The sequence below is a fragment of the Lethenteron reissneri genome, chromosome 10 (genome assembly GCF_015708825.2).
Source record: "Lethenteron reissneri isolate LAM-NWPU_2019-01 chromosome 10, ASM1570882v1, whole genome shotgun sequence".
In the NCBI taxonomy this organism is placed as follows: domain Eukaryota; kingdom Metazoa; phylum Chordata; class Hyperoartia; order Petromyzontiformes; family Petromyzontidae; genus Lethenteron; species Lethenteron reissneri.
Window position 1 is genome coordinate 12,908,815 of NC_083788.1, and position 23,181 is coordinate 12,931,995.

Sequence of the window (23,181 nt, forward strand, 5' to 3'; positions counted from 1 at the left end):
AAATATGACGTCACAAAGCTCTGCCCCCCCCCCCCGTCAAACCATATTTACATTTCGAAATAAAGCATGCTTCAAATCGCTTCAACTTATGTCATTGTAGTGCGTATGTAATGTGTAGCTGCACTCTGATGTTATAGGAGAAAACATTTATTAAAAAGTCTATTTAAATAAGTAGAACGTGTTGTCTATATTTATTTAAAGTTGCGCATTTTCATCTGACGTCACATTTCTCAAACCCCTCGTCACACATAGTTACAAATGTCTGACCCCCCCCCCCCACCCCCTAGGTGCGTGACGTCGTTTATGGACGGCCCCTTACCAAAGACAAAGATCCACCGTATAGCCTCACCAGACGTTTGGGGACAAGTGCTGCTCGGAGCGATGGGCGAGCAGACTGAGGCCTTCCCCGGCACTCAGCACCACCACCGCCACCACCGCCGCCGCCTGCAAGGATCAACGATTACAAGCGGCGTCGGGTGTGGAAGGGGTCACGACAAAAACACATTCCTGCGGAGGGAGCTGGTAGGAACGTTGGGTTGCTCGGTCAATGGCCAGGGTCAACGGCGGCGTGGTGTATTCCGCAAATATGGCCGACTGTGAGTGCGGGCACAAGGCGGCGTGAGTAGGTTAAACGTTGAGTTTTATAAGGGCACCACGGGGTGACCAGCCCCTCCCCACCCAGCCCCACCCCTCCCACCCCCCACCCAGCCCCACCCTCCCCACCCAGCCCCTCCCCACCCTCCCTTCCCCACCCAGCCCCACCCCTCCCATTTTTGGATGCACGACGGACGGACGGACAGAATAATCCCCTGTGGGCTGGTGTAACCAGGAGGTTCCTACCAGTAATATTTCACTGACTCGATCTGACCCAACAATCACGAATCACAAGCTACACGGTGGTGGGAGGTGGGGAGGGTGGGGTGGGCATTTACCTGCCAATCATCTCCCATGCGGGGGAGGAGGGGCAGTAAATGACCCCCATTAGTCGGGGTAGATGGGGGGGGCAGCCGTGGAGAGATGCTAATTTAATTGTGGGGGGGAGGGGGCGAAGGGGTGAAGGGGGAGGGGAGTTTAACTCCGACGCCTCTTCCCCAGACAACGCGACCCCCTAGGAGATTGTAGCGTGGGGGGAGGGCGGTGGCGCGGAGAGTAGGGTGGGGGGTCGCTGTCTAATGTCCCCGCGACCCCCGTGGGGGTCGAAGTTCGTTGATTGGGGGGGGGGGTCCGGGCTTCCACCATCAGCATCATATCATGGGCAGCGCCAGCAGCAGCCGGCTCTCGCACCCTTCTCTGCGCGCTCCTACAGCGCCCTCGCGCGCGCGTTTCTTAAACTATTTGGCGGTGCCGCTGAGGCTCGAGCACGCCGGAGTTGGCAAGCAACTTCGCGTTTAGCCACCGCGCGCGCCCACCGCTCCCCGCGACTGCTGGCACGGCGCTTACCCCGTCGGTCCAGATGGGATCGCCACAGCTCCGTTCTCTGCTCCAGAATCCCTGGCGTGTGGATTTTTGGGTTTTTTGGGGGGGTATTAACAACGCAGACGCGTGACTTTGCACCCACCAACGATGCATTTCATTGCTTTGTCGATTCATCGGTGCAGATCGGGACGTCCGGTCACGGTAATGCGTGTGGCTTATTTTGAGAATTGTATGGCGATTAAAACGAGAAACTACGTCGACTAAACAGTTATTTCATAGTTTTACCAGGTAAGGCTCACTGAACTGTATCGCTCTTTTTCAGAAGTGACTGTCACAATCGATATCCCAACGAAGTGGCTTATCACGTGAACATTTAAAGCAGCTAACTACTCTAAACGCGTGCTCATAAATGTGGAGGGCAAACCCGGAAGACCCGGAGAAAAATCCACGCGACCACGGGGAGAGAGACACAGCAGCAGGCGTCAGGGTCGGGATCGAACACACGACCTCCTGCGTACCAGGCGAGGTAGTTAACATCTCCTAGCCACCGTGGCGCCCAGCAGGAGAGCTAATCCAAGAGGGTATTTGAGGATTGTTTATACCTCGATGTGGTAACTACGATCTGTGCAGGGCCTCGGTTGTGGCGTCTATTCTGGATGCAGCGGCGGTAGCAGCTACAGCAGCCGCAGCAGCAGCAGCCGCAGCGGCAGCAGCAGCAGCGGCAGCAGCAGCCGCAGCAGCCGCAGCAGCTACAGCAGCAGCAGCAGCCGCAGCAGCAGCGGTAGCAGCTACAGCAGCCGCAGTAGCAGCCGCAGCAGCAGCAGCCGCAGCAGCTACAGCAGCAGCAGCAGCCGCAGCAGCAGCAGCGGCAGCAGCAGCAGCCGCAGCAGCAGCCGCAGCAGCTACAGCAGCAGCAGCAGCAGCAGCCGCAGCAGCAGCGGTAGCAGCAGCAGCAGCCGCAGCAGCTACAGCAGCAGCAGCAGCCGCAGCAGCAGCGGTAGCAGCAGCAGCAGCGGTAGCAGCTACAGCAGCAGCAGCGGTAGCAGCTATAGCAGCAGCAGCAGCCGCAGCAGCAGCGGTAGCAGCTACAGCAGCAGCAGCAGCGGTAGCAGCAGCTGCAGCGTCCTTCCACGTCTGGGTGAGATTCTGGGATGGGGTCATAAATCCTCGTCTGGCTCCCCCACTCGGCTCCTCGCCCCGAGATGCCGCAATTAAATCCATCCGCAAGCGCGCGCAGCCAATTATCTCGTTATGGCATTCATCACCTTGCACGGGGGGTGCAGACGCCCCCCCACAGACCCCCCCATCGACGGAGCGGCCCAAAGCCAAGGAGCTCTTGGCAGCCAGCGCTGGTGTGGGAAGGCTGGAGGGGGGTGGGGGGTGAGAAGAGGGGAGGGGGGATTGGGAGGTGGTGAGGGTGGGAGGGCAGTGGTCAGACGGCTTAATTAAACCGAGCCCTACCGATTCCGCGACGCGCGTGCCAGATCGATAATGGATGTTTAAGGTCGGAAGGGCTGGTGCGAGTGTGGCCTGCATTGACATCAACCCCAAATAATCGCGTTTCGTCTTCTCCCCCCCCCACCTCCTCCCCCCCGCCTCTACCTCCCCCCTCCCCGCGGTCCACCCAGTCAGCTCCCAACCGCCGCTCGTCGTCAGCTGAGACCGACCGCGTCGCGAGTTCGAGACGCCGCCGCCACCGACGGAGCTCCGCCACTTCGCTGCGAGTCGGCGGCGCTGCGAATACCGCGCGCGGAACTCACGAGGGACGGGGGGAGGGGTGGGGCTGGCGGGGGGGGGGCCGTGAATTCTCTCTCCAGAGGCGGGGCGCTGGTTTCGGCGCTGGGGTAAGGATAGTGCCATGGAGTAGGGTAGTGCTAGGGGGTATGGGGTAGTGCTAGGAACTGGGGTAGGGGTAGTGCTAGGGGGTAGGGGTAGTGCTAAAGACTGGTTGGCCAGAGTTGCTGGAATGCTATCGATTTACCCAGCGAATGAGTCTCAAAACAAATTTGCAGGAGGGTTCTGCTATATTGGGAATGTTGGGCCAATTCTATTCGCAACCAAGAGTTTGGCTTCACGTGGCAGGAAACGGGAGAACTTGAAAGTAAAAAAAAACCACGCATGCGAGCTTCGCACAGATGGATTCAAGAATCCATAGATTCAATAATCCACCGCGGTCCTGTCATTTCCTGGCCACCTTTCGGGCCTGCATACAATACCTGGCTGACATTTCCAGGCCAGCTGCAAACAGTTTTTTGATGCCCAACACTTTAAGACAATTCGCACGATTCAGGCAGCAGCCCGGTGATGCTGGCTGCCGTAACGACCATCGGGAACATCGCGTGACCCTGTGAGTCAAACGTCGCGTGCCGATCGCTCTCCAGCATCACTACCGGCGGTGATGCTGAAGCGTGGGGTGCCACGGTGGCTGGGATATGTTAACTACCTCGCCTGGTATACAGGAGGTCGTGGGTTCGATCCCCGTCCTGACTCCTGCTGTATATAGAGTTTGTGTCTCTTTGTCATCATCATCACGGTGGCTAAGAGATGTTAACCACCTCGCCTGGTATACAGGAGGTCGTGGGTTCGATCCCCATCCTGACGCCTGCTGCTGTATATTTGGAGTTTGTGTGTCTCTCTGTCATCATCATCACGGTGGCTAAGAGATGTTAACTACCTCGCCTGGTATACAGGAGGTCGTGGGTTCGATCCCGACCCTGACGCCTGCTGTATATGGAGTTTGTGTCTCTCTCTCATCATCATTACGGTGGCTCGGAGATGTTAACAACCTCGCTTGGTATACAGGAGGTCGTGGGTTCCACCCCTCACTGACACCTGCTGTATATTTGAAGTTGGCGGTGTCTCTCTCTCCGTGGTCATGTGGATTTGTCTCCGGGTCCTCCAGTTTTTAGTATCAGCGTCACGCGTTTAGAATATTTGGCTACTATAAATGCCCACGTGATGATGATAATCCACGCCGTTGATCGCTATCATCTTCGGCCAGCTCAATGGTCATTACCTGGTTATAAATAAAAATCGTGAAGTGAGTTAAACAGTGAAAATTGGCCTCATTTTTGTTCACGCGACCACTTTTATTCATTGGCTGTGTCGGGTGGAGGAGGGGTGTACGACACAGGGTTGCGACGCACGCTGCAGGTCAAGGTTCGTTGGCATGTTTTAGCCACAAGTACGTGCGGTTAACGCAGACTTGATTCCTTGCGAAACAGTTATCTTATTCTTATCACCTCCCGTTTTATGAGCAGAAAGGGATAAAAGCCTATTGCTATTTCGTCATAATTTGTTATATTGCCGAAAATGTCCCGTAGATGCAACTGCTCGACGCGAGCTATCCGTGTTCTGCTGCTTGCATTGTCCTTTTGGTGAGACGAGGCCACCCAGAAGGCCGTCTCTGATGCGGGCCAATCGGTTTCAAAGACAACGCGTGCATCATTAGTACCACCAAAGCATGTCTGCTGGCATGTTTTTGCCACAAGTACGTGCAGTTAACGCAGATTCGATCCCTTGCAAAAATTACATCTTAATTGGTGTTTGAACATCGCAACACGTCTTGTTTTATTGCCGGAGAGGGTAAAAGCCTTTCTTTTTTTTTCTTCACAATTTGATATCGGCAATAAAAAATATATAATAAAAGGGTCCTTAGACACGCTGCAGAGATCCTGCTGCTGCTGCTGCTGCTCCTCCTTGTAGTCTCCACGCGGCTCTTCGATGTTCTCTTCCTTTAGTGTTCAATTCTGTTGTCAAAGGGGATGATGGGGAGAGGAGGGGGAGGAGTGGGGATGGGAGTAGGAGGGGGGGGAGGAGGAGGCAGCAGGGGAGGGGGAAGGGCAGGAGAGGAGGGTGGTGGAGGGTGGAGGAGGGCTGATGGGGAGGAGGGGGGAGGGGAGGAGGAGGAGAAGGGAGGAGGGAGGGGAGGAAACACGACGGATTGAGGTTCGCAGAGCCTTGAGGATGTGCGCGGATTCCGGGAGGACCGGTCCCTCCGGAGCCCCGCGCAGCGCGAATTCCTCCGACTCCGACTCCTCCCCTCGCTACGTTCGGAGCGAGTCGAAGTGATTTCCTGGCTCACATTGGGCATTGCTCGGCTTGTACGGGCCAGGTGCAACGTACTGCACATGTGCATGTGTGTCACGCCTGTGTGTCACACCTGTGATTCAAACCTGTGCCTCCGCCATGGTGCGCATTCCACATTCCTTTGGCGGGGGGGGGGTGTTTCCATTGGACATCCAGAGTTGTTTACGTCCTCCCAAAGTTGTATTAATTTTATAGGACCGGTGGCGATATGTTAACTACCTCGCCTGGTTTGCAGGATGTCGTGGGTGCGATCCCGACAATGAGGCCTGTATATTTGGAGTTTTAATGTCTCTCTCCCCGCGGTCGTGTGGATTTTTTCTCCGGGTCGTCCGATTTTTCTCTCCACATTTAGAATCAACATCACCACGCGTTCAGAGTCTTTGACTGCTGCCGTAAATTTCCTCCTTATGGTGATGATGATGAGCCTCTTCGCGCTTAGCGATCGTTTGTGGCCAGGTGGCTTCTGAAACAAGAGCTGCGTAATTAGACCTCCTTTGCCAGTACCAAAATCTAACCTATAAACGAAAACCGTCTCTGGTGTGGACCAATCAGTTTCAAGGACAATGCATATATGATCAGAGTGTGTTTTTTTGTTTGCATTTTGACGACAAGTATTGTGGTGAATGCAGACATGATTCCTCGTAAAAAGGTTTCAGTTTTGTTGCCTGAAAAAAGGGGGAAAACCCCTATTATTATAAGAGCTGCGTAGCTCAGTGAGCCTGATCGCCACCCCTCGAGCCTGACGACGCGAACCTCCCGCTGACAGCCTCTGAGGAGCCAGCGGTGAAGACAATTCCACATTCCTGTGGCCCGGTGGGAGAGCCTCTTCCTCGGACAACCACCATTGTCGCCCCCCCCCCCCCCACCACAATGTGGTTATTAATTTAACCGGCCCCGGAAGGATGATGGACAGAGTCGACGCGTCGCCCTCCAGCTGAGCCAAGCGTGTGGCTTGTAGCGACCACGTGGTCAACGTGAACGTCTTGGGCAGCCGTCCTCTCGATGTGGACATCTTTCATCGGAGGAGCGTCTTCGTTTGCGCTTAAAATGCCGACTCTGCGCCCTTGAAATCTGCTGCACATTTCGGTGTTCGCACATCGTGACACACCTCATGTTCCACTGCCAGAAAGGGTAACGGGGCTTTTACTTACAACAACAACTACAATAATGTCTCCCCATCGTCGTCTTCGTCCAGCCTCCCTCCTCCGCATTCCGATCGCTTGAATCAGCGTGAATTTCACCCCCCACCCTCTCGCCTGTGATGGCCTCCCCTCCCTCCACCTCTCTCGGATCTATGTAATGCCTCGTCACAACGGCACGCTTCTCTCTCTATCTCGCCTGAAGACGAGTGCTTGTTGTTGCGATCGAAACGTCGTGATCGCATTATTTAGTTTCCTATCTACGTGACTTTACCGAAAGAACCAAAGAGTATTCATGTTTTACGTACAAACAACAGCAGCCACGCAGATGGCAGGAACCTCAACCGTGCGTGTCCGTATGACGCGGACCGCAGCATGCCGTGAATATTTCTGAATCGCGTTGTCGAAAGACGTTTGATCGAGAATGCGTTTGATGGAGGGAGGAGGAATTTGTTCGGGACAGACGACGGCGCAGTTCCGTGATGGATGTCATCGTCGGACCCGTCTTGCGACATGACGCCGGCAAATCCGTTCCTGGAGCGATCAGAAAGAAGAGATAAGTGGGGGGGGGGGGGGGGTATTTTGTTGTTGTTAAAATCGCTGCACACACGCAGCGTGCACTCAGAATATGTCCCGCGCATTCCTGAGAAAGATGCGCGCGTTCCGAGACAGGACGGGTACAGCGCGAGCAAGTCTACTACACACGTGTACACCACACACGTTTACACCACACACGTGTACACCACACACGTGTACACCACACACGTTTACACCACACACGTGTACACCACACACGTGTACACCACACACATGTATAGTACACACATGTATAGTACACACATGTATACTCCAGGTAAAGTGAGCCTGTCCGCCCCCCCCCTTCCTTCCCGGCTACCCCGCTTCTCTGCCCCCCCCCCATTCCCCTGCTCCCCCTTCCCCTGCCCCTCCCTGCTCCACCCCCCCTGCTCCCCCCTCCCCTGACGCCGTCACCGGCAACCGCCACGCGTGGCCAGCGCCGTCCGTACCCACTGCGCACTCCACCCCCCAAACCCAACCCAACCCCCACCCCACTCACGCCCCACCCTCCCCACGCTCTACCTGAGTGGGAGATGAACCAGAACGGACTCGGGGTGAGTAGGAGGAGGAGGCGAGGTGTGATGGGGGGGGGGGCGGCGGGGTAGCCAGCCCAGCAGAGCCATCGTCAATGAGGTCTGAAGGGTAGAAGGCCTCATCCGCACCACCTCATCGCCACTACCTACATCACCACCACCATCAACCCCCTACATCACCACCACGACCGACAACGTCGCCACGCGCTGCAGTGTTTCTGTTTCATTTGGCACCAACAACATCCCACGCGTGGACACACAGCCCCCATTACGAGAAGTGCCAAAATGTGAATTATGAAGAAGCCGGGAAACTCGAGTCTCTGATCTCCCAGATCCATTCATGGATCACCGCCACCCCCTCCTCAAGACCCCCCCCCCCCCCCCCAACAAAGCCCCCCGCCACCACCACCACCTGATCCTGTGGGGCCACAGCCTGAGACTGAGAAAAGCTCGCCCCAGTCCACAAGAAGCTGGCAAGCCGGGAAGATGACTCATCTCGAGCATGAAAACAGAAACTGTTGCCTACACTCGGACAGGCACGAGTCATTGCCACAATAAAGACTAAGATCCCCGTGTAGCCTTAACAGAATATTGGGGCAAGTGCTGTGAGCGAGTAGCACCTATGAAGGCCAGCACTGGCACACGTGGGGTTGGTGGGCAGCACTACGCCCGGATCTCTGGAATGGTAGCGCAGCCTCAGCACCACCACTCCACATCATTTAAGTTCCACACTCACGTGTACACGCAGACACGTGTATACACAGACACAATACCCGCCATTCGACACTAAGTGACGGTGACGTCACCACGGTGCATGTGCCAGGCCAGATGCATTTTGAGGCCACGCGAAGTGTCGAAGGCTCGACCCAAGTATGCACATGTAAACAAGAGCATGCGGATACATTCACACAAAGACAAAGACCCCCCCGTATAGCCTTAACAGAATGTTGGGGCAAGTGCTGTTAGCGAGCACCTATGAAGGCCGGTACGGCACACTTAGCGGTGGCCAGCACCACGCCCGGCCGCCTTTGTCTCCCCAGTGGAGATGTTTACACACCGCACCAGGCACTCATTTGATGCTGAGTCGACCTAGAGGAGGCCCTGGACCGATTCAGATAATCGTCACTGGGTGTTGGCCGTGAGCGGGAATCGAACCTGGGTCGCCGGTTTCATAGCGCGGCATGCTAACCGCTACACCATCGCTCCCCACTACGCACACACATACACAAAGACACACATACACACACGCACGCGCGTACACACGTACACGCGTACATACACACACACACGCAGTGGGGGGGGGGGGTTGCCGGTGGATTTTGCCCAAATAAGGCGAACAGCACGGGAGAGAGTGGAGAGAGAGGGGGGGTGGGAGGAGAGGCGAGAGAGTCGGGCGAGACTCGGGGCTTCCCAGCCCGTGACACGCCCTGCCTGGCCGCTCCCTACAAAAGACAAAGGTCCCCCGTATAGCTTTAATATACTTTTGGGGCAAGTGCTGATAGCCGGTAGCACCCTGATGAAGGCCAACTCGCCACACGAGGGAGTGGGCGATCAGCACCATGCACAACCGCCTTTGTCTCCCTCGTGGCGATGTCTGTACACCGCCCACCAGATGTTCATTCGAGGCTGAGTGGACCTAGGACAGGCCCAGAACCGGTTCTGGTGTTGATGGCCGTGAGCTGGAATCGAACTCGAGCGGCCGGGTTCGCAGCGCAGCGCGCTAACCCCCTACGCTTCCACCACCACCACTGTGTAAATACCACTCCCAAATACCATTCCCAAATACCATTCCCAAATACCACGCTGTTACCGTCCCCGCGGGCTGACTCATCATCGGCGAGCCTTGGAGATGTCTGCACGCTCCCCGCTCCCACGTCCTCCTCCTACCAACTCCTTCCCCGAGCACCACACAGCCTCCCCCTCCGCCTCCCTCCGCCTCCCCATCTCACACCCCGTCGTCTTCTCTCGCTTGGGGACAAAACAACCCGTCGGGGGACGCTGGGAAGAATGAGATGATGAAGAGTGCTTGGCGCGGTGCGTGATTCGTCGCGTGAGTGATGAGCGCTTGATGACAGGTCTGATGGACATGATGACGGGCTGTGTGTGGTGTGTGTGTGATGGACTATTTGTGATTGGCTGTGTTCTGTGTGTTCGGGGCTGTATATGAGTGTGGTGTGCGTGTGATGAGCTGTATATGTTATGGGCTGTGTGTAATGTCAATGATTGTGTGTGTGTGTGTGATGGGCTGTGTGATGTGTATCATGTACTATGCGTGATGGGCATGATGGCTTGTGTGTATGATGGGCTGTGTGATGTGTGATGGGCTTGCTTGTGATGTATCTGATACGGTGTGTGATGGGTCCAGGGCTAGTACAGTATTCAATTTGCGCGCGGAGCGATGAATCCAGCCCGGATCTGCCACTCACATTGAGCCGAGCCTGATCTTCCTAATCGGATCTTCCCGAGGAGGTGTTCCAGTCCGTCATGTTCCTCGCAAAACGGTCCATGCCGAGTGTTTATAAATGAGTGTTCCCAACCGAATGTTCCGACCCAGAGGATCCAGTCCGGGTGTTCGAGACAAGCTTCGCGAGGCGAATCCAATAACCTGGACCGATATCTCTCACCACGTCTGGCATATTCACCAGAATCGGTTCAAGTAAGTCTCCTGACTCTGCTGGCGAGACACTGAATGTCGTTAACGGCTTCGGAGTTTCTTTGCTCGTGCTCAACGAACGCTGCTCAAACGTTGCAATCCCAGTAAGGAACTTTTTTCTTTCATCACGAAAAACCCGAAGCGGATCAGCGTCGCTGAGCGTGAGTTCTCAGTCGACACCGACCCGCCGGACGATCACGTGGGGCGCAGCCATCGAGTGACTGAGTGCGCGGGCCGTGCAACTGCGACGGAGCCCACGGATTGCGGGGGGGGGGACACGCTGCACGAGCCCGATGATTGCTAAACACGTCCCACGTGACATGAACAATGCCGTTTTTGTTTTAAGTAGCCGGATCGAACATCCCCCGCCGTACATACCGAGGGCCGATGTACGTACGTACGTATGCACGTGTATGTTGAACTTTTCTCGCCCCGTACGTAGCCAACCGTGCTAATCGGAGGTGCTGGTGAGAATTAAAAGAAATTGAAACCGGTCCATCGTTGGCTTTATTATTATTATCATCAGTTTCAACGAATTCTGCTGGAAGCACTGGTCCCGGAAGGTCGCTCAATTGCTGGTCTTCTAAATGTGACTGTGTGTGTGTAGCTGCTGATATAGAGACGCGTGGCCGTTGATTGTTGTTGTTGTATCGCGGCTGCGTCGTCTCTCTCTCTCTCTGCTGTGTGTGTTTGGGAATCGGAGTCGTTGCCTTGACTCGAGAGGGGTCTGTGCTCGCATTCCTTATCGCCCCGTGCCAATGCTGCTCCACCCGCAGCTGCAGATTACCATCGCGCTCTCTCTCCGGTTGGTTATTGTATCAGCGAACGCAATGCGTGTGTGCGTGGGTGTGTGTGTGGGTGAGTGCGCGTGTGTGTGTGTATGTGTGTAGGGGTTAGCGCTACGCTGCGCTACGAACCCGGCGTCCCTGAGTTCGATTCCCGCTCACGGCCAACACCGGTGACGTATGATCTGAATCGCTCCTGGGCCTCCCCTAGGTCGACTCAGCCTCAAATGAGTACCTGGTGCGGTGTAGTAAACATCGCCGCTGGGGAGACAAAGTCGGCCGGGCGTGGTGCTGGCCACCCACCCCCTCGTGTGCTCCAGGGACTAACAACACGTGTCCCAACAGTGTGCTGTCTGTGGAGCGGTGGATGTGGACTCAGGCACGCTTCGTTGAGCTATCATTCGTGACAGCCAAGTCGCTTCTGACAAAAATAGCTTCACAGCTCGAGCGGACCTTACTTGGAAATTTTAAATACAAGTTTAGTTTTATCTTCTTGGTTCTTTCGGTAAAGTCACGTAGAAGGGAACGGCTGCTTGCGTTGTGGCCGAAAAGTCGTGAGAATTATTTTATTATGTTTTATTTTTATTATTTTATTATTTCCCTTCTACGTGACTTTACCGAAAGAACCAAGTAGATGAATCCCTGCAGTCACGAAAGCTTTAAATCGAAATTTAAGTTTAGTTTTAGTTTGCGGTGACTGTGTCGACTCAGCGGTCAGTGTGTGGCTTCATGTCTCGTCTGATTAGCCGTGGCGGGGGTGCGGGGGTAGCGGGGGTGGGGAGTAGGGGGGGGGCATCCAGGTGAGAGGAGTTCCCGTGAGTCCGCGCGTGGGCAACCGACTCGAGGAGTCGTTCTCATCCACGAGCTCCGCGCCCGACCCTCTCGCCTCCACTGGGGGGCGATCCAGACTCACTGACGCTCCGTTCGCACCGGAGCAGGCAGACCAGAGAGCCCTGTTAGATCTCAGGCAGGGTCACTGCGATATCAAACGGGGATCCTGTGTGATATCAGTCAGGCGCCCCGTGTATCCGACCCATAAACCAGATCTCTGCGGGGTAGTGGATCAGCGCTCCCGTCATGCCCCTCGTCAGTACCCCCCCCCCTCCCTCCCCCCGAGGAAGCTGACGATCCAAGCATTCCCCGTCTGCAGCGAAGCCTACGCTAAATGCGTAAATAAATAAATGCGTGCAAAGACCTGGCCATGATGGGTCAAGTGATTGGGATGCCTTTGATGGTGATGGTGATCAATCTCGTTCGCGTGCACCCTTCACGTACATCCGACAGATGATTTCAACCCCTCTGATAAACCCCTCGAACAGACCGCCCCCACCCCCGCCTCCGATCAGTGACAACCAACTTCCACGAACGAGGTTTGATACCGGGGTGGAGCGGTGGCGCAGCGGTTAGCACGCTGCGTTATGGGCACCAACGAATTCAGTTTGACTACCTGCGTCGGCTAACAAAGAGTGGCGGGGGATCACTGAACCCTGTCCGAGAGAGGCGCGCCCCTACCCCTCCCCTTGCCCCCTCCCCTCCCCCCCTCCCCCCGCCATCACCAACACCACGTGCTGACCGGCATGGTGAAGTATGGTCCAACAACCCCCAGTGCCCAATAACGGCGCAGGAGGGCTTCGTTCAAGCGGCAGCGCCTTAACGAAGCGTTGTAAAATGGTAATTATTTACTTGTTTGTTTACTTATGCGTGGGTCATTACCACTAATTGCCAAAGCGCACCGACTGCTGTGAATTGGGGCGTTAATGACCACGTGATAAGTTAATTAGGGCGTTAATGACACACATGATAAGTGAATTAGGGCTTTAATTACCACGTGATATATGCTTTATCGGGAGTAAGCCATGATGTCCCGCGCACCACATTAAATGCCACAGTTTGATGCGAACGAAGTGAAATATGTCTGCACGTGTTGGAAATAGTTTTGTGTTCGCGTGTGTGTGTGAACGTGTGTCGGTTGCGTAACGCTGTGTGGAAGATTCAGGTCTTCTCGGCCACGGCCATTCCCTTCCTTCTCTACGCTTGCCAAACGTGAACCCCCGTAATGGAACATCTTCGCCGATTAGAAACATTTAGGCTGTCTTTCCTACGATCCATCCTGGGTTTAACCATGCTGGATTGTGTGAGGAGCTCATAAATCCTTGAAAGATGTGGACAAAGTCCCATCGGAGAGCTTCCGGCCTTCATAGGTTCTCACTAACAGCACTTGCCCCAACAGTCTGTTAAGGCTATACGGGGGAACTTTGTCTTTGTGCCTTCACGCATGAATGAATATCCAATGGACACCCTTGCAAAGGAGGTGTTTCGTCTCGAGAGATCTTCCAGGTGAAATACCTTGATTCAAAACTCGTGCCAATAAATAATCGAAGCCCCGAGTGACCTGGCTGGCTGCTGGCGGGGCCCTGTCTGCGCCGCCGGTGTCTGCTGCAGGCCGTCACCAAGGACACTGGCGGGGTGAACTGGCTGCAAGGGACTTTTTCCGTGGAACAACAACAACAACACACTTGGTTGCATTGAAACGGTGGAAGAAGAGGAAGTTCGGAAGATATTTAATAAAGGGCAGCGACACAATAGAGGTGGAAGTAAGGGACACAGAAGGTTGACACAAATAATATGAAATTGCTCTTCCTTTCAAGTGTGTGTTCCTATTAACGTAATTCTCTTTGGCAGAATATCTTTTAAATCCTATAAAACATATATGTTTTAAACCCTCACGTAATATATTGTCTTGGCATTGCATTATTACTTTTTTATTCATCCGATTGCTCTAACTGCTCCGAGTACAGGAGGATTGTGAGAAGATCTTACACAGAGACGGCCGTCCGTTCTGTTCCGTTACAGAACATTGTCAACAACAACAACAGAATACCAGGGTCCAGGAATACTAACTCATATCGTCCCGAGTCGTAACCGACAAAGTCCTGAACCGCTCCCCCCTCTCTCTCTATAAACCCACAGACACACACCCAACCACACACACACACATCCACACACACCCACACACACCATCCACTCCCACACACAGCCACCCACACCCACACACACCCATACACACCCCCACACACCCACCCACACACACACACCCACATCCACACACACACACCCACACACACCCACACACAAACACCCACACACACCCACACACACACACACCCACACACACCCACACACTCACACACACTCACACCCACCCACACCCACACATACCCACCCACACCCACACAAACCCACCCACATCCACACACACCCACCCACTCCCACCCACACAAACCCACACACACCCACCCACACACAGCCACACCCGCACACACCACCCACACCCACCCACATCCACACATACCCACCCACACACACACACCCACACACACCGACACACACACATTCACACACCCCCACACACACCCACACACACCCACATCCACACACACCCACTCACACACCCCCAGCCACACCCACACACACCCACACACCCACACACACCCACCTACAAACACATCCACAAACACCCACACACACACACCACCCAAACCGACCCACACACACACACCCACCCCCGCACACACCCACACACACCCACACACACACCCACACCCACCCACACACACCCCCACATACCACACCCACCCACACCCACGAACACCCACCCACACACCCCAGCCACACACACCTACACACACCCCCACCTACACCCCCAGCCACCCCCACCCACACACCCCAGCCACACACACCTACACACACACCCACCTACACCCCCAGCCACCCCCACCCACACCCACCCACACCCACCCACACCACCTCGTATCCAGCTCCTTGATGCGCAATCGCAAACAGCCGAGCCCGGGGCGCTCCCCGACGCCGCCTCTCAGATCGCCGCGTGGCCAAAGCGGAGAACGACCCCAACGGGACTGGACCAGCGCCAATGGGAGTGGCGTCTGCGGCCGTGTCCATGTAGGGCTCTGCGTGCAGCAAGCGGGAGGGGAGACGCTGGGGGGGTGGGCGCACTTATTTAATATTTTCTCTTGCGCCGTTCCGGCCTCGTGTCGTGCTGCTGCTGCTCGTACCGCAGCGGTCGCTCACGCGGAACGCGGTGGGGGGTGGGGGGGGTATGGGATGGTGAGGGAGGGAGGGAGGAGAGGGGAGGGAGTGGGGGAAGAGACGGAAGAGGGGGAGGGGAGTTGGTGTCATCGGGGGAGAGACACTGATGGGGAGTGTCGTGGTGGTGGTGATGATGGGAGGAGTCTCTATGGGAAGAGAGGTGCTGACATTGGCAGATGTGTTGAGAAGAATGGACTCGGTGTGACCCCCAGCGGAGTTTCACGAGGGGAGGTGGGGGATTGGAGGGGGGGCAGTGGTAATGACACCGGTCACGCTGCCCCCTCTTCGGCGTGGTGTAGTTTGGTCAAACGACCTCACGGCCGGCCGACACGGCGTGGGGAGGCCTTCATCCATCCACTAACATAATTTTAATTTACAACGTGTTTTTTTTTATTATGATTACTTATTATTGATCATTACAAAACCAGGTAACAAGGCCCAGTTGTTCATTTAAGAACTGATCATTCATCCATTGGAGAAGGGTCGTTGACCGTAAACGTCGGCTTACGATCGATGTATTTCGGTTGTGAGCAGTGACATTTAGGATCGTGTTGAGTGTGTTTCTCTGTGCGCGAACAAATACAAAGGTCGCTTTGCAACGATCCATTTGGGGTGGCACAGAGTGGAATTGTGGGGCATTGCGAGGCATTGCGTGACCTTTATAATCGTCTGTGTGAGCGAGAGAGCGAGAGAGGACCGCCACCATGGAGATGGAGCGATGGAATCAGCTCGTGTGCAGCAGCTGGATGGATTGTTGCATTCAGCGTTGCGAGACCGCGGGAGGTGGGAAGACGGCTCGGGAAGGAATGCCTTCTTCATCCAGCAGTGGGTAGATTGTGACTGCTGCTGCTGATGATGATGATGCTGATGATGATCTCACGAAAGGCTCTTTCCCAAAGGGGGAGCTGGGAATCACGCGGAGAACTGACCCCCCGCGCCAAGGGCAATACATCCTAAGAGCGTTCATTTACTTCCCGCTGGAGCCTCGCCCGCTCAAAGGGCACTGACTCCGTTAATTGTTCAAAAGATTCCACGAAGACGCGAGAAACCCCCACCCCACCGCTTTAAATCACCACTCTACCACGCCGTCACCGCCACCACCACCGTCACCACCACCGTCACCACCACCGCCACCACCGCCACCGTCACCACCAACGTCACCACCGCCACCACCACCGTCACCACCGCCACCACCACCACCGTCACCACCAACGTCACCACCGCCACCACCACCACCACCACCACCGTCACCACCGTCACCACCGCCACCACCACCGTCACCACCAACGTCACCACCGCCGTCACCACCGCCACCACCACCACCACCGTCACCACCACCAACACCACCACCGTCACCACCACCGTCACCACCGTCACCGCCACAGCAACCACCGCCGTCACCAAAACCGCCACCACTACCGTCACCGCCACCACCACCGACACCACCGTCACCACCACCGCCACCACCACCACCACTACCGCCACCACCGCCACCACCGACACCACCACCGCACAGACAGCACCACCAATGCCATCACAAACTAAAACTGTCAACTATTTTCTTGTTTATGTTACCAGGTACGTGACGACTCCCCCCCCCCCCCCTCTACTGAGTTATGTTTTCGCTCTTTAATTTTTTTATTTTCAGAAGCGACCTGGCCGCAAATGATTGCTCTACAAAGTGGCTTGTCGTCACGTGGAACTTTATCGAGCCGGCGAGCGATAATTATCGGTCGCCTATAATTAATTAGTTGTTTTAATTGTCATATTTGAATTCAGCACATCAAACCCCACGATAAACATCACATTTCATCTCTGAAGCAGACGACGACGTCCAAACAAATTGTAGACCAGTGTAACCAGCAGCAGTTGCGAGCCACTCAAGTTTCGAGCGATATCTGAACCGGTTTTACAATCCCCTTACCCTCCCTCCTCACCCATACCCCCTGCAGCACGAGACCAGCATGGCAAAGTCAGGTCAAACAACCCCATCTCACGCGGCCGGCTGGTTTACCATCGCGATCAACGTCGCGGCCAGCGGCTGAAACGTTCACGCGAGGCCTCATTGTAATTTCATGATCGTATCATTTGGGGGGGGGGGTGTACGAAGTAAATCCCAACCGACGCCTTCACAAACAAAACCGGCAATGGTTACATCGGCGGAGGCGCGGGTAACCCTGACCCGTGATCGAACCTTAACGAGGAAATCTTAGCGGCTGGCGGGGCCGCGTGGTTTGAGGGGTGCGCGCCCCGAGTCTGAACTTCGATGTCCGTGGCCCCGACCACGCGGCGTCGTTTCTTCATCGAGCCGTCAATCATTCACCCCTCGAGCCGGAGACCCCCCCCCCACCCCTCCGGCGCCCGGTCCGGAGACGCTCAAACTTATTTTCTTTCGCAATTGACAACGCGCAGAGACACCCGCAGCACGCAGAGACGCACGTAGAGACACGCGCAGCACGCAGAGACACACGCAGCACAAAGAGATACACAACACAGAGATACACACAGCACATAGAGACAGACGGAGCACGCAGAGACACACGCAAAACGTTGAGATATACACAACACAGAGATACACACAATATAGATAGATACACAGCACAGTAGAGGTGTGCACAAGACACGCACAGACCCCCTCCAATGAAACGATTGCGTACACGTGCGCACGTGGAGGCTATGCGCGCCTCTGATGCGGAAAGCCAGGGTTGGTGGATCACCCAGAGATTTGCGTAACAGCCAGACCGCCGCTGGACTTCGCGTTGATGACATCGTCATCAACTATCAAGGGCATTGGCTCAAAATATTGCAATGTAGCAAGACCCTCCTGGAAACATGGTCTTGAGGCTCGGTGAGACTTTTCAAAATGAGTCGATTCAAATAGGTCTGGATGCAGTTTATCAAAACACTCGGAAATATGTTTACAAATATACATTTAAAAAACAATGAAAATGCTCCAATAGCCATGCGTAGGTGCAGGTGGCTGCCTCTAACCGTTCAGCCCTCTGTGCAGGCGGCAGCGAGGGGTTAGGGTGGATCACCGCGCACACGCAGATGTTCTGAAACTCCCTTGGCCCCGTGGGAGATGCCTGGCTTTGCCGGGAGAAGGCGGTACAGCAAAGGTGTGGAACCCCCCCCCCCCACCCCGCCTGTTCCGTCTGTACGGGGGATATAGCGTTTCCCCCTCGCACATGCACGTGGGCTTTCGCCAGGTGTTCCGGGTTCCCTCCCTCATGTAAACGCTCATGAATTGGCCGATACCATCTTTATACATAGAGCACCGCAGAGCTGCGGTAATAATTGGGAGCACCGGCTCACCACGTGGTTCCTGCTCCTGCCGCCGTTCCCATCTCGTCTGTGTGTTTCCTCCCACGTGCACAGTCACTCATTCATTGTCTGAAACATCTGAATATGCAGAAGAGCACAGAGCTTGTACAATTGTTGGTGGCGCCGCGTTACAGGTTGACGTTGTATAATTGTTATAAGTGCCTCGTTACGACCGCCACACAACGGCCCTCTGGGTTCCTACCTCTCCAGGAAAGAGTGGGTCCACCCTCAACAGATTCAGGACTGGTTAGGGCCCATGCCCCGCCAACCTTCACCGATGGGACATAAGAGACAGCCCACGATGTGCCTGTGGGGTGGAGCAAACCGTGCACCGCATCCTAGAAGTCTGCCCAATCCACAAGCTCATGAGAGGCTTCTACTCACCCCCCAACACAACAGGACCGGAAGCAAACACTTGGCTTTGGGACGTTGCATTCGCTAAATAAAAAATATAATAATTATATAAACACGCGCTTTCCGCAAAATGCAATGGTCATAGATCACAGGAGAGGGGTGACCCCCCCCCCCCCACCGCTCGACCCCCGTCCTTACCCCCTAACCGACCCCTCGTGATATTTACGACATCAGCCTCACCGCATCCTTCATAACCTCGGCGGGTAAAAGTCCAAGTCACCCTCGCTCCTACGAATACAGCGGCAACGAATGAAGCAGAGGTCAAGGGTCAACTGTTCTGCTGCGGTCTAACGATGCACCCCAGCAGCCAACAGCAGTAGCCAGCAGCAGCAGCAGCCAGCAGCAGTAACAGCAGCAGATGTCATCGCTCCATCTCCTCCGCGGGCGCGTTCCATGTCTTTGCCGCCTGCCACTGCGTTATTAGACTTGACCAGCGGTATCATCCCTGAACAGGTTCAACCCCCACCATCAGCTGGTACCCCCAGCCCCGTCCCCTCCCCCCATCACACGCTGTTCCCCGAAATGGCTCCCGCGAATTGGGACGTCAGGGGCAGGGAAGGGGTGGGAGGGGGGAGCGGGAGGGGGGAGGAGGCGGGGGGGGGGAGCCGCAGTCGTGACGTGTCTGAATTTCCTTCCCCCGGTAACAAATAAATAAATAAATAACTCGCCACGGTTCGTGCTGCCACCGCTCCCCTCGCCCTCCTTCCTTCGCCAGAAGGTAGCAAAGACCAGTCACGTGCGGTCAATGGCTGGGGAGGAGGCACTGGCTCGTGTCAGAGCCAGATTCACACACTGAGGGGGCGTGTCCTCGCGGAGGGGGGCGTGTTAGACACGTCCCCGTCAGTGAGGCAGATGTGATCGCTGCCTCCCCTGGTACTTTTTCATTGCAGTTTCATGACGAGACCAGCGAGCCTAATACCTTTATACACATACGTGAAATAAGTTGCCTGGAGTATGGAAGGCGAGGACATGAAATGAAGGGGTCTACAAACATGACATTGGTGACATACTGAGATAGTAACAGGAACGCGCTTATTGCCCGCGCTCCATGTGTCTGAGGGGTTGCGCAATCAGAGGGGAGGCTGAGCTCGTCGCTGCCTCACCTCGCGTCTCTTCCTGTATTTGCAGCGGAGCTCCGCAAATTTGGCGATTTTGACTTTGAAAATGATTGGAATCGTACAGAAATGACATTTATAACACAGATAAGTGGAAAAATCTTAAAATTTATTTTATTTTATTATTCTTTTTTTTTTACTTTTCGTAACAACTATTTTCATTGGAGTATGACAGCTGAGGCTCTGCCTCCCCTGCCTCCCCTGACCGCACGTCCCTGGTAGATACCGCGCGGCTGATGGGCTGAGTTAGACATACTTATTGCGTGCCGTGTGTACGAAGGAGGACTGCTGCCCGCTGTGTTTAGTGCCGTGTTAGTAGCGGTACTGGCGCTGTTGGCAGTAGAGGGCGGTAGCGGTGAAATAACAAAGAGGATCCAATTTTTCGTTTCTGAATTGCGAAAAAAAATCAAACTCTCAACATTTCAAGCGCCGCAATGCGAGACCGGTGGTGGCGGCGTCTTTCATAAATGATGTCTTGTGACCCTCCCCCCCCCCCCCCCCCAATTAAATTCTCGAAAACAAATTGTGCTTTTAAGTAAGGTTTATTTAAACCAGAAATGAAGGGAACGCAATTTGAATGTCAATTAATCGTGGGAGTCACAAGACATGTGCACCACCACCCTGTCTGTACTCACTCCCACAAAACCTCCTCGTACACCAACCCGCACTCGCTAACCAGCGTGGTTGAAGTATGGTCAAATAACCCCCACGGCCACGCAAGAACTCGGGTTGTCGGCTGGGGTGGGGGGCTCATCCAGCAGTGGATTGACAACACCGGGGGTCGTTCCCGTGAGCACGCGCACCACGCGTCGCGTTTTCATCACGAACCTCGCTCAGCGAACGGCGCTTGGCGTCCTGCATCGTTCCAGACGGCCCCCCTCGCGACTGCGCCAGGAGTCTCACTCGGGGCCCCATCGCGTTCCTGTGCGCACGTGGTGGGTGGCGGCGTGGGGGGGGTTCACGTTGCCTCTCCCCCAGCCACTACACACAGGGCCGGATCAAGGAGTAGGGGGCTTTAGGGGCTGCAAGCCCAGGGGCCTCCAGAGATGAAGTGAAAGGTTTTTTAATTCGTGAATGGTTGAATTTTATTTGTTGTTAGCTTTTTTTCCTTTTAAAAATATTACTGGGGGGCCTACAAAACCTTAATCCGGCCCTGACTAGAGTCCGCTACATTCACAACCTGTGCGTGTGCGTGTTGAGTGGGGGGGGGGTTCCTCGTCCTGTGGGAGGTTCGATTTGCCGAATGATGACGGACCGGCGGATCGTTGCTTCCGCGGAACGGCCGAGTGAGTCAGCAGCTTCAGACACATCACTTTTCCCCCATCGTCTCCCACCAACGAAATGCGAAGATTCCCCCGTTCCGCCTGCAAAGCAGACTGCTGGGGCAAGTGCTGTCAGCCAGTAGCGCCCGAGTGAAGGGGTGGGGGTGGCAAGCACCACGCCCGGCCGCCTTTGTCTCCCCGGTGGCGATCCTTACACGTCGCGCACAGGCACTCATTTGAGGCTGAGTCGATCTAGGGAGAGGCCCAGGACCCGTTCGGGAGATTCATCGCTGGTGTCGGCCGTGAGCGGGAATCGAACTGGGGTCCGTAGCGCTCACCGCTACCCCAACCCCCACCACCACCACCCCCATCTCCCGCCCAGACCCCTCCTCCTCCACCTCCACCACCTCCACCAGCACCATCCCCGCAGCGACTCGCGGCAGGTGCATCCCCGTGCAGGTGAATGACGGAACAAGATCGCCACGGATGGACCGCGCCACGCGTTCGCTTGACCCCACCGCCCCCCCCCCCACCAACCCCCCACTACGCCCCACCGCCCCCCCACCCCCTCTCCCCCCCACCCCCCTCCCTCCCTCCCCTGCGAGAGCGCGCCGGGACTGCCAACGATTCTGACGATGACGGTGATGATGATGATCGTCGTCGTCGTCGTGGCCACGTTGGTGATGATGTGGAGGGAGGGGGGGGGAGACGAGGGGGGGGAGCGCCAGTTCCTGTTCCCCGTACAATGTGGGGGGCGGGGGGGAGCGTGCGGTGGGGGGGCAGCAGCGGGCGCCCGAGTTTTGCCCGTATAAGGGCAGCGGCGTGCAGCAAGAAACACGAAACTGTGTCTGTGTGCGTGTCTGTGTTGTTTGTGCGCGTGTGTCTGTGCGTGTCTGCGTGCATGTGTGTGTGTCTGTGTTGTTTGTGTGCGCGTGTGTGTGCGTGTCTGCGCGTGTGTGTGTCTGTGTGCGTGTCTTCGCGTGTGCGTGTCTGCGTGTGTGTCTGTGTGTCTGTGTGTGTGTCTGCCCGCGTGTGTGTGTCTGCGCCTGCGCGTGTGTCTGCGCGTGTGTCTGTGCGTGTGTGTGTCTGCGCGTGTGTGTGTCTGTGCGTGTTTGTGTCTGTGCGTGTGTGTGTCTACGCGTGTGTGTGTGTGTGTGTCTGGGTGTTCTTGTGATATCCGAACCGGTGTTGGGCCTCCCGCTGAAGACGAGCGACCCCTCTTTAAACGAATGAAGAGCACGGGTGGCTATGTACGGTGCGAAAGAAGTTGGCCATACACGCGTACCTGGCGCGTGCTGATGTAAACATCCTCACCACCGACACCACGACCCGCGCCGGCCTCAATAGGCGCTCACTGACAGCACTTGCCCCAACAGCCAGACTCAGCTATATAGGGGATCTTTGTCTGTGTGTACTTGTGTATGTGTTTGTATGTGTGTATCTAGCTAGATATGCACACGCGTGTGGCGATGTCTTTGTGTGTGGCTGTGTCTTTGTGTGTGTCTGTGTGTCTGTGTCTTTGTGTGTGTCTGTGTGTTTTTGTGTGTGTCTGTGTCTTTGTGTGTGTCTGTGTGTCTGTGTGTGCGCTTGGAGCGGTGGTGGAGCGGTTAGCGTGATACGAGCTCGGCGATCCGAGTTCGATTCCCTCTCACAGCCAACACCCAGTCACGATTCTCTGAACCGTTCCTGGGCCTCCCCTATGTCGCCTCAGCCTCAAATGAGTACCTGGTGCGTTGTGTTAAACGTCACAACTGGGGGAGACAAAGGC

The 23,181-nt window shown here is 55.6% G+C and overlaps 1 protein-coding gene across 1 annotated transcript in view; it reads left to right on the forward strand.

The window, feature by feature from the left end:
* The first annotated feature begins 372 nt into the window (after positions 1 to 372).
* The window catches only part of LOC133340676 (cytochrome c oxidase subunit 6B1), a 240,484-nt gene continuing 217,675 nt past the window's right edge, over positions 373 to 23,181 (forward strand). Inside the window, exon 1 of the mRNA XM_061549074.1 lies at positions 373 to 381. The gene's annotated coding sequence lies outside the window, so the exon portion shown is untranslated. The remainder of the gene's footprint in view (positions 382 to 23,181) is intronic.